We start from the raw sequence: 11,680 nt of genomic DNA, 5'->3' as shown, positions 1-11,680 counted from the left end.
CAGTATAGTCAGGATCCAGCAATTTGCAGTATTTAAACGCAGCTAAGGCTGCTTTCACACTATGTCTTTTTAACATGCGTCCTGAACGTTTTTTTTTAACGCAGAAACGGATCCAGTGCAAATGCGTTTTCATTTCAATGCATTTGCAATGGACTCGCGTTAACATGCATTCACCTGCGTTTGCGTGCGTTATTGTGAGGATCCAGCGACTTGCAGTTTTTTAACATCTTTCAAAAACGCTACTTGTAGCGTTTTTGAGCTGCGTCCAACTTCTGCAAATTGCTGGTTCCTGACTAAACAGCATGTGAACGCAGATGAACGCTGGCATGCTGATAGACAGGATCCTGCTTGCTCTACTGAGCATGCCCAGAAACCAGCCTCCGTGATCAGTCTATCTCCTACCTCTGTCTCTGTCTCTCCCCCTCCCTCCCCTGTCTCTCTCTCCCACCTGAGAGCTGCGGACACTCGTAACCAAGTTAAATATCGGGTAACCACTTCTCTTAGTTACCCGATGTTTACGTTGGTAACGTGTGCAGGGAGCCCGGGCTCCAAGCAGCTGCAGACGCTTGTAACCAAAGTAAATATCGGGTATCCAAGCAAGTATACCCACGAGCCTCGCAGCTGTCAGATGCCGGCTCCCAGTCTGGCACGTTTAGTTCCCCTCACTCCCGATCACATGACTCCAATGCCCGCCCCTAAACATCCAGTGACAGGATCCTGCAAAGTAACATGCGTTTGCATGCGTTTTTTGCTGTAAAAGCAGGATCCGCTTTTGCAGCAAAAAAACGTTCAGGACGCATGTTAAAAAGACGTAGTGTGAAAGCAGCCTAAAAAACGCTACAAGTAGCGTTTTTGAAAAAAGTTAAAAAACTGCAAGTCGCTGGATCCTCACTATAACACACACAAACGCAGGTGAACGCATGTTGATGCGAGTCTATTGCAAATGCATTGAAATAAACGCATTTGCACTGGATCCGTTTTTGCGTTAAAACGTTCATGACGGATGTTAAAAAAACGTAGTGTGAAAGCCGCCTTATACTGTAAAAACCGTGCAAACCCTGACACTATCTGTGAACGCACTGACCCCCATAATTAGTATTTGAAGGGGTTGTTCAGCCACAAAAACACTCATGGTGTAAAGATAATGAAAATGTTCACCTGGACCATTTACTAACCGCTCCCTTTCTGTCCCTCCTCCACATGCCACCCAGTTACTGGCTGCTGTCTAATGGAGCAGGATGTCCAAAGACCGAACCAGACTGCTGTGATTATTGACTGGCTGCAGCGGTCATGTCAAATTGAGCACGAAGTACATGGACAATTAGGAGCTCAGCAAGAACCAGAATGGGACAGGAAGGGAGTCAGTAAGGAGACTTTCACACTACGTTTTTTTAACGTGCGTCCTGAACGTTTTTTTAACGCAAAAATGGATCCAGTGCAAATGCGTTTTCATTTTAATGCATTTGCAATGTACTCGCGTCAACATGCGTTCACATGCGTTTGCGTGCGTTATAGTAAGGATCCAGCGACTTGTAGCGTTTTTGAGCTGCGTTTAAATACTGCAAAACTGGTAACCAAGGTAAATATTGGGTAACCAAGCAAAGCGCTTCTCTTAGTTACCCGATGTTTACGTTGGTTACGTGTGCAGGGAGCCGGGTCCTAGGAGCTGCGGATGCTCGTAACCAAGGTAAATATCGGGTATCCAAGCAAGTTACGAGCCTCCGCAGCTGTCAGATGCCGGCTCCCAGTCTATCACGTTCAGTTCCACTGACTCTCGATCACATGACTCCAATGCCCGCACATAAACTTAAACTGACAGGATCCTGCAAAATAACACATGCGTTTGCATGCATTTTTTTGCTGTAAAAGCAGAATCCGCTTTTACAGCAAAAAAAACAAAACGTTCATGACGCATGTTAAAAAAAAAACGTAGTGTGAAAGCAGCCTTAGGTGAACATTACCGGATTATGTATGTTCATACGTTGCATTATTGCAATATTTATTTTTTTCTATCCCTAGAGCCAAAATGCTGCGTATTAAACAGCCATATGCAGCGGCGTGACCATGCCCTTTGCATTGCAGTGTTTTGGGAGTTTTTTTACTTTTTCTTTTTGCATTTCACACTGTCGCCAGTCTCTATCCACGTAGAGTAACTGCAGACTTTTCAGCCAGGAAAACCCCAGTAAGTGGCCGGACAATCCCACTAAGGGAATTCTACCTAGTAATCCCTCAATATCACAACAAATCACTTTAGGCCCCTGTGCACACTTTATTTGCAAGACATACTTGGCCTATATGCTAGGAAAAGCCCTGCGTGTTTCTTAACTTATTTTTCTATTATCACTAAGTTAATACATTTAACACTGTGGCCTTTCATTAAAAAAAAACTACGTGCTGGTCGATTCTCTTGACATACCTACATTGTACGTCTCTTAAGTACTGTGTGCACAAAACCCAACACCAACAAGCAGATGAAGGGGGTTCTGGCTCCTAGGAACCCCCAATTATCAGCAGTCAGCACCTATGTGCAGTATTACAGAGCACTACAGAAGACCATATAATCCGGGGAGGGCGCGCCCTAAAGTGGCCCTCCACTATGACTAGCTAGCTGTAGTCCAGGAAGGCTATCCATGAGCAGAGCACACTTGCAGGGGGGTCCTTACTGCACACATTTATGACTCCGAAATCTGACACGGAGCTTCCAATATGATGGATTTAAGAAAGTCGTATTATTGATAAGAGATCTCGAGGTATAGTGCAATGTCTTCATATAGGATGGATGTAGTCGTATATGGCTGCCACTGTTTGAAGCGGAGGGGGGGGGGGGGGGGGGTAATGTTTTCCTCCATTTATTCCACTGGTATGAAAAGTATAGTTTGGGTTAAAGCACACAATGCTTTCTGGGCACCGCCACAGGCGAAGCAGCTCGGGACGAGCAGCGGCGGCCGTCCTCCCAAAGCAGCTCGGGACGAGCAGCGGCGGCCGTCCTCCCAAAGCAGCTCGGGACGAGCAGCGGCGGCCGTCCTCCCAAAGCAGCTCGGGACGAGCAGCGGCGGCCGTCCTCCCAAAGCAGCTCGGGACGAGCAGCGGCGGCCGTCCTCCCAAAGCAGCTCGGGACGAGCAGCGGCGGCCGTCCTCCCAAAGCAGCTCGGGACGAGCAGCGGCGGCCGTCCTCCCAAAGCAGCTCGGGACACAGCGGCGGCCGTTCTTCTGAAGCAGCTTCATTGGCTGTTCCGCATTGTCTTTGAACCGTCTTACTCTATACGGTGCAGCACAGAGAACTGATGGCTTCCAACCGCTTTAAGATTTCTAATCGCTGACACTGCTAGAAAGTGACATAAGATGGAAGGTGCACAGTCACATCGCTTTGACATTGCTGTGCAGGATTATTCATTTTATAGAGAGCTTTATCAGACAGATTTTGGGAAGAATGCACCTTAAAAAGAAGCTGTGGGCACACAGTATTTGGGTAGGTGCACATTTTTTTTTTTTTTAAAGGTTTTGGAGCAGAAACTCTCCAAATCCTCAAGATTCTGCTCTGAAAAGATTGACCATTAAGTTTTTATTAATGTGATCAAAGTCAAACGAGGGATCTCCATTCTTGGCAAAGTTTGTGATTACCGTTAAAACTTTATTGGGCAATTCCTTATCGTAGCGCACTGTCTGCCCTCAATCTCCATTTTACTTTTATACTGGTCATGTATGTGGCTTCATGACTGGTAGAGGAACGGGCTTCTGCTTGAGTATTTAGGCTGGTTTCATGTATCTGACATTCACGGACTGAGCACGGACTCCGCATATATACGAGGGAAGTAATGCTCCGGTCAGGGGACAACGCGGGGAAAAAAAAAATATGGAGGGGCTATGTACTTGATAAGTTTGCGATTGATGAGGAACCAACCCTCCTGACCCCCCGGCATCACTGATCCCATGACCACCCCTGAAAGATGTGTGACTGCAGGAGAAAGCGCAGAGCGAGCCCAGCTCTCGGGATCAGTGGAGGCCTCAGTGATAGGAAAAGTTCTCTATCCAATTTTTGTTAAAAACTGTATAAAAATAAAGAAAATTTAAAAAAAAAAAAAAAACAAACACGACCAAATAACTCCACTCTTGTAATAATTATTTATTTTAAACATTTTCCGTTCCAGCCCAATTACACAAAACAATGAGTGGCCCAATTTTTGTGCTGTGAGACATGAACATAAGACAAGTGACCCAAATAATCCAGAGAGTTTACAACTCATTGGGAAAGAATTGCAAATATGAAATGTCACATTTTCAACAACAGTCCCAGGAAAAACAAAGACCGCTCAGGTCTACCAGAAAAGGAGAAAAAAATTACCGATAATCACAGATCGCTCCATTTTAGGCGGTGTGTGCACGGTGCGTTTTTATGCATTTTGTTGCAGTTGGTGGGCCAAATCTGCATGTGCATCTTCATGCCAGCAAAGTCAATGAGAATTCAGCAGTGTTGTGCGCAGGTTGTTTAATTTTTACTTGCAGATTTGGTGCAGAAAATAATCTGCAGCATGTTAATTGTTGGTGCGTTTTTTTTCCCCCACATTTTGTAGCCTTTCCACCCATTGACTTAATTAAAACAAACAGAAAAAACAAAAAAAAACGCAAAAAAAAGCACTTTTTTTTATATGCGTTTTTCGCTTGCCCTCCGCGCGCCCTCCGAGCCCAACGTGGTGCGCCCTCCGAGCCCAACGTGGTGCGCCCTCCGAGCCCAACGTGGTGCGCCCTACGAGCCCAACGTGGTGCGCCCTACGAGCCCAACGTGGTGCGCCCTACGAGCCCAACGTGGTGCGCCCTACGAGCCCAACGTGGTGCGCCCTACGAGCCCAACGTGGTGCGCCCTACGAGCCCAACGTGGTGCGCCCTACGAGCCCAACGTGGTGCGCCCTACGAGCCCAACGTGGTGCGCCCTACGAGCCCAACGTGGTGCGCCCTACGAGCCCAACGTGGTGCGCCCTACGAGCCCAACGTGGTGCGCCCTACGAGCCCAACGTGCGCCGACGCTCTCCCTCCACAATTAAGGGTACTTTCACACTTGCGTTTTTTTCCTTCAGTCGCAATCTGCCGGTTTGGAAAACAGCGCAATCAGTTAACAGATTCTGCCGCTTCCCATAGACTTGTATGGACAACGCATTGCGACCGACGGTCCTGAGATGCAGAAGCCGGGTGGAAAGAACACAGCATGTAGCGTTTTTCTGCGCTTCCCAGAGCATAAAAAAAACACAATGTGCAGGATTCCGTCAGAGTCTGTCATTTTTATAATGGAAGCCTATGGTGGCGGAATCTGTCATTTGACGGATCCCTGTGATGGATCAGTCTTTACACAACTGCGCATGCTCAGTTGAGTAAATTGCCGATAGAAAAGCTATAACGGATTCTGTTGTTTTGCAGGATCCGTCGCATCAGTTGTGCCACTATATGCAACGCGTCCGTTACATCTGTCACACAACGCAATGCGACGGATGCCGCACAACGCAAGTGTGAAACTAGCCTAACGTGCGCAGACCCTCGCCCTCCGCGATTAACGTGCGCCGACGCTAATCAGAATCTCAAGAGTGCAAACATACAGGAGATTTTCCAACTCCGTGTTAACGAGGACTCCTTACAGTAGAGCGAGCGGAGCGATTATAATAAGTTATTACGGCACAATACACGCTCACAATGCAGCGATTCATATAAAGCGTGTAGGAGTAGAAAGCTGTCATCTACACAACACAGGAGCTGCATCCACAGAGCGGAGCTTGTGCTCCGGACCCGGTACGGGCAGTCTGGGCAGACGCTGGAGGCAGCCAAATCCACAGGGCATGGAGCTGTCCCTACAGCAATGAGCGCACCCCTACACCATACAATGCTGCACCGCATGTAGCAGAAGAGAAAGCCCGGCTCTTCCTGTCAGAGGTTACACAATACCCCACACCCAGCGCTGCACAACAACAACAAGCTGCCCGAAAAGGAGCCAATGCCTCCGGGGAATGGAGCAGCCATCGCTCACCAGCCTTCTGCCCCTCCATCGAGCTGACACACGTCCACCACCGGGTCCCAAAACCCGTCCCCTTCTTGGTGAGAGCACCTCGGTGTGACATAAACTTGCCGTCTGCTCAGCCCCGCTTCCTCATTCCTGCAAGTTATTTGCAACGCCCTCCTTAAAGTGGAAGAGCTTCTCTCAAGAAGAAAAGAGGAAGTGAGCAGTAATCATGTCATGCAGGCATGAGAACGGTTAATTTACATTAAAAGATGGGGGGGGGGGCATTCGTTTTCAAGCGAAACCTAAAAGTGCACAGGATGGCAGGACTGGGAGGAGAGGGGGTGGCATGGAGGGGGGGGGCACTGAGCGTCACCTCCACGGTAGGGTTTGGGGGGAAGAAAAGTCATTTCTATTGTTATTTATGGCAATACATAGCAAAGCTGACCCTTTCTGTGTAGTTCCTCTTCCCATTTTTTTTTCTTCCGCCCCCTCAAGAGATGGCTTGTTACATATTTAGATCCTTTTTTTTACTGCTGTCATTGTGAAAACCACAATGTATAGATGCATAATACATGAGGTTCGTGCAACAGGACACGAGCGGTATTATATATATATCCGCGCACAGGCGGCATTCAAGCCTGCGGGGCTAAGCAGGTACACGCCACAGGTAAAGGCCAACGCCATCATGTAAAGGGGTGGCACATTGCAGATTATGGTGGGGGCCGACCTGAGACCACCTCCAGTCCAGAAAAAGGGGCCGGTTCACTTTTGTGCGCAGATGTTGCCGTTCACAAAAAAAAACAAAAAAAAAAAAAACCACACACACACACACACACACACAGGTCGGACTTAGGCTGCTTTCACACCTCCAGTTTCTGCAATGCGGCACACTCCGGCACTTTGCAGGAAAATCGCAACCGTTTTTTTTTGCTGCCGGTTGCGATTTTCCTGCATAGACTTTAATTAGTGCCGCATTGTGCCGCATGGCCTTGCGTTCCATCCGGTTTTTGCCGCATGCGGCAGATTTAGCCGATGCGGCGGCCGGATGGAACGTTGCCTGGCACGTTTTTTCGTGCGGCAAAAAAAACCGCATCGCGCCGCATTCGGCCGATGCGGCGCATTTTTCAATGCATGCCTATGGCGGCCGGATGCGGCGCGATGCGGCAATAACCGCATCCGGCCGCCGCATGCGGTTTTTGCCACTGCGCATGCTCAGTAGCGTGCCACAAGCGGCAAAAACTGGACTGGCCGCAAAGGAAAAACTTATGCAAAGGATGCGGTGTTTTCACTGCATCCGTTGCATAGCTTGCACAGCCGGATTGAGCCGCAGTGCTCAAGCCGGATGTGTGAAAGCAGCCTTAGGGGTACTTCTCACATATTGAGATCGCTGCTGAGTCACGGTTTTTGTGACGCACCAGTGACCTCATTAGCGATCTCGCTGTGTGTGACACGGAGCAGCGATCTGGTCCCTGCTGTGAGATCGCTGCTCGTTACACACAGTGCTGGTTCATTTTTTGCTCATTGCTCTACCGCTGTGAAGCACACATCGAGAGCAACAATCTGAATGTGCAGGGAGCCAGCGTTTGGAAGCTGCGGACGCTGGTAACCAAGGTACATATCGGGTAACTAAGTGAAGTGCTATGCTTGGTTACCCGATATTTACCTTAGATTCTAGCGTACGCCGCTCTCAGGCTGCCAGTGCTGGCTCCCTGCACACGTAGCCAAAGTACACATCGGGTAACTAAGTGAAGCGCTTTGCTTAGTAACCCGATGTGTACCCTGGCTACGAGTGCAGGGAGCTAGCGCTAAGCAGTGTGCGCTGGTAGCCAGGGTAAATATCGGGTAATCAAGCAAAGCATTTTGCTTAGTTACCCGATATTTACCTTGGTTACCAAGCGCAGCATCGTTTCCACGAGTCGCTGGTGGCTTGTCACTGGTCGCTGGTGAGATCTGCCTGATTGATAGTTCACCAGCGACCATGTAGCGACGCACCAGCCATCCTGACCAGGTCATATCATGGTCAGAATCGCTGGTACGTCGTTTAGTGAGACTGTATCCTTACACCTACCATAAAATAAAGTTGAACCTCCACAGACCATAAAGCCAGTATAGAATGAGCAGGTGGTAAATAAAGGCTTGTCCACCTTTGGGGATGATTTTCCTTACTTCAATATATGCAGTGTCTGCTAACACTCATTTTAGTAATTTGGTTTCATTGAACATTTTGCACTGTTTCCCTTCTACAGTCTCCGTTTGGCTGGCTGCAGAATGAATTAACGGAGAATCCATCAGGGAGCACTTTTTGACGATCCAATTGGAGAGTTTGTAAATGATCTGTCTTATTTTCTGAGCTTCTCATTTGATTAATGTCAACTGACTGCATCAAACTTGAGTGTGCAAATAAACAAGAGGGCCCGTAGACGCCAATCTGCAAATTTTTTTTTTTATCAAACTGGATTGCAAAAATGATCTTCGGCCCCAAAGACATATATTTAAGGAAAGTGATTAAAAAATAAAAAAATATAATATATACCGGATTTTTCGGACTATAAGACGCACTTTTTTTCCCTAAAATTTTTGGGGACAGTGAGGGTTGCGTCTTATAGTCAGATGGCTGCGAGGAAGGGGGGGGTTGGGGTGTGCAGTGGTGGTGGAGCGGGTCATCAGAGGCAGGAGCAGGCTGTTGCAGCGCCTAACGTTGACCACATGGACCGCTCATTAGCCTCATTTCATATGCACTGCTTCCCAACACCCATCATCTCTCAGCACTGAAGTCGGTGCTGACAGGTGGGTGGGGTGATGGGCAGGGGGTGCGCGCATAGTAAACAGCCGGCCCGCGTAATCTTCCCTGGCAACTACAGCCTCAAGTGAACATGTGCGGCTGTATATGCATTGCCCCCCATGCAGATGATTATACGCGGGGGGCAGTGAATAAGTACGGTATACTCACCGGTCACCGATAACTACAGCATCGCAATGTCCTCCTGTCTGCCTGCCCGCTGATGTGTGTGGAGAGCGGTGGGCACAGCGATGATGTCATCGCTGTGCACATGGCTCCACACGGGTCAGCGGCGCTGCTTCTGGCACAGAGGAAGACGAGCGATGCTGCTGGAGCGAGGAACGGTGAGTATAAACGTTTGTTTTTGTGTGTGCCACAGGATGCGGGCCATACACCAGGATGGGAGTACATACCAGGATGGGGGTATTTACTTGGATGGGGGATATACATACAAGGCAGGAGGATAATTACCAGAATGGGGTACCTTAGTAGTGAATTTGGAGACATTACCACCATAACAGTGCCGGCAGCAAATCACCGCCCCATAACAGTGTGTCAGGACCTTAATAGAATATATATAAAATAAATTATATATACACACACGTATTATATTATATTATATATATATATATATATATATATATATATATATATATATATATATATATATATATATATATATATATATATATATATATATATATATATATATATATATATATATATATATATATAAAATATATAAATTTTAAATAATAATATATAATATATATTATAATATAATATATTTATTTATTATTATTACAAATTTAAATATATATTTATATTATATATTATTTTTTTACATATATGATATATAATTTATATATATTATAATATATATATATATATATTATATTTATTAATTATACACACACACACACACACACACACACACACACACACACACACACACGAAAAAAAAAACAAAAAAGCTAGCACTAAATGTGCAACACAGCACTAAAAATTCCAACTGTACTTATTATAAATTTGAGATTTTTGGCAAAAAATTGCAATTTCTTGAGCTGCCACTCCACGGCAAATCTCATTTGGGGCAGTCCTAACACTAAAATATTTTTATATAATGTGCCAATCGGCCTCACATATGAATAGTAGAACTGCTCTTAGGCTACTTTCACACATCAGTTTTCTGCATTCAGGCACAATCCTTTTTTTTCCTGATCCAAAGGATCCGGAAAAAAAAAATGTAAAACCGTATCCACCGGATCCGGTTTTTAACGGATCCGTTATGCCGGATGCGTACAAAACCGGATCCGGTGGATATGGTTTGCATCCGGTTGGTCCTTTTTTTTGAAGGATCAGCTTTTTTAATTAATTTGGTGCATGCGCAGTTTACAAAACGGATCCGGTAGCCGCATCCATTTTTTACGGCATTGCGCCGGATCCGGCGACCATAGGATTGCATTGTAAAACACGGCGCGATGCAGTTTCTTTGCCGGACAAAAAAACGTTGCAAGACACGTTGCCTCCGGCCGCCGCTTTGATAAATTTTGCCGCATCCGGAAAAAAACGGATGCAACGCAAAGCCATCAGGTACAATCCGGTAACAATGCAAATCTATGGGGATAAAACGGATGCGGTTCCGGATCCGCTTAACCCGTTTTTTTCCGGATTGTACCTGATGGAAAAAAACTGATGTGTGAAAGTAGTCTTAGCAGCACTCACCTGGTCTATTTCAATCCCGTACCCATGACTGAGTCATGGCTGTGGGCGGGACAGGTCCAAGCAAATGCTGCATGAAGTAAATAGCCTGTGGACAGGGCCTGATGACTGAATGTGAACAGTCACCAATCGCCAAAATCTAGACAGGTGGAATACATCCCAAATTGGGGTGCAAAGCAAGGTGGGGGTCAACCACCGACCAATTCAATGAAGAAATAACAAAAAAGCCAGCACTAAATGTGCACTACAGCACTAAAAATTCCAACTGTACTTATAAATTTGAGATTTTTGGCAAAAAATTGCAATTTCTTGAGCCACCCCGGCTGACCCGCACCTTGCTATGCACCCCATTTTGGGATATATTCCACCTGTCTAGATTTTGGCGGTTGGTGACTGTTCACATTAAGTCATCAGGCTTTGTCCACAGGCTATTTACTTCAAGCAGCATTTGCTTGGACCTGTCCCGCCCACAGCCATGACTCAGTCATGGGTACGGGATTGAAATAGACCAGGTGAGTGCTGCTAAGAGCAGTTCTACTATCCATATGTGAGGCCGTATGGCACATTTTATAAAAATATTTTATAGTGTTAGGACTGCCCCAAATGACATTTGCCGTGACGTGGCGGGGCAGCTCAAGAAATAGAAATTTTTTGCCAAAAATCTCAATTTTTATAATAAGTACAGTTTGGAATTTTTAGTGCTGAAGTGCACATTTAGTGCTGGCTTTTTGTTTTTTATATTATATTTATTTTATATATATATATATATATATATATATATATATATATATATATATATATATATATATATATATATATATATATATATATATACAGATAATTATATATCTATATACACAAACACATGGTATATATACATACACATATATACATACACTACCCCAAAGCAGAAGCAAAAGTGCTTCAGGGCGGTTCTTAGGGGGTTCTCAGGACTCAGACCCGTTTCAATCTGTAGAGAATCTAACATGGGTGGGCAGGGGGGGGGGGATAAAAGTGGGTCAGCATTGACTTGGTGCAATTCTAGAGAAAGGCAGGACCGGTAAAAATTGGCATTTCTGCCACACTTTCCCAGCTGTTCATTCTCTGTGGCCCCCTCCTGCACCGCGACAGACATTTCCCTGGAGGCAGTGATTTCGCTGACCTCACCCCACCTTCCTGAAGGAGACAATATGGAG

At 46.0% G+C, this 11,680-nt stretch overlaps 1 protein-coding gene across 1 annotated transcript in view; it reads right to left on the bottom strand.

Moving 5' to 3' along the window:
- Positions 1-11,680, bottom strand: part of RC3H1 (ring finger and CCCH-type domains 1) — a 64,334-nt gene that overhangs the window by 48,960 nt on the left and 3,694 nt on the right. The gene's annotated exons all lie outside the window — the stretch shown is intronic.

This window comes from Anomaloglossus baeobatrachus, chromosome 8 (assembly GCF_048569485.1).
Source record: "Anomaloglossus baeobatrachus isolate aAnoBae1 chromosome 8, aAnoBae1.hap1, whole genome shotgun sequence".
Lineage (NCBI taxonomy): Eukaryota > Metazoa > Chordata > Amphibia > Anura > Aromobatidae > Anomaloglossus > Anomaloglossus baeobatrachus.
This window is presented reverse-complemented; position numbering and strand designations above follow the sequence as displayed.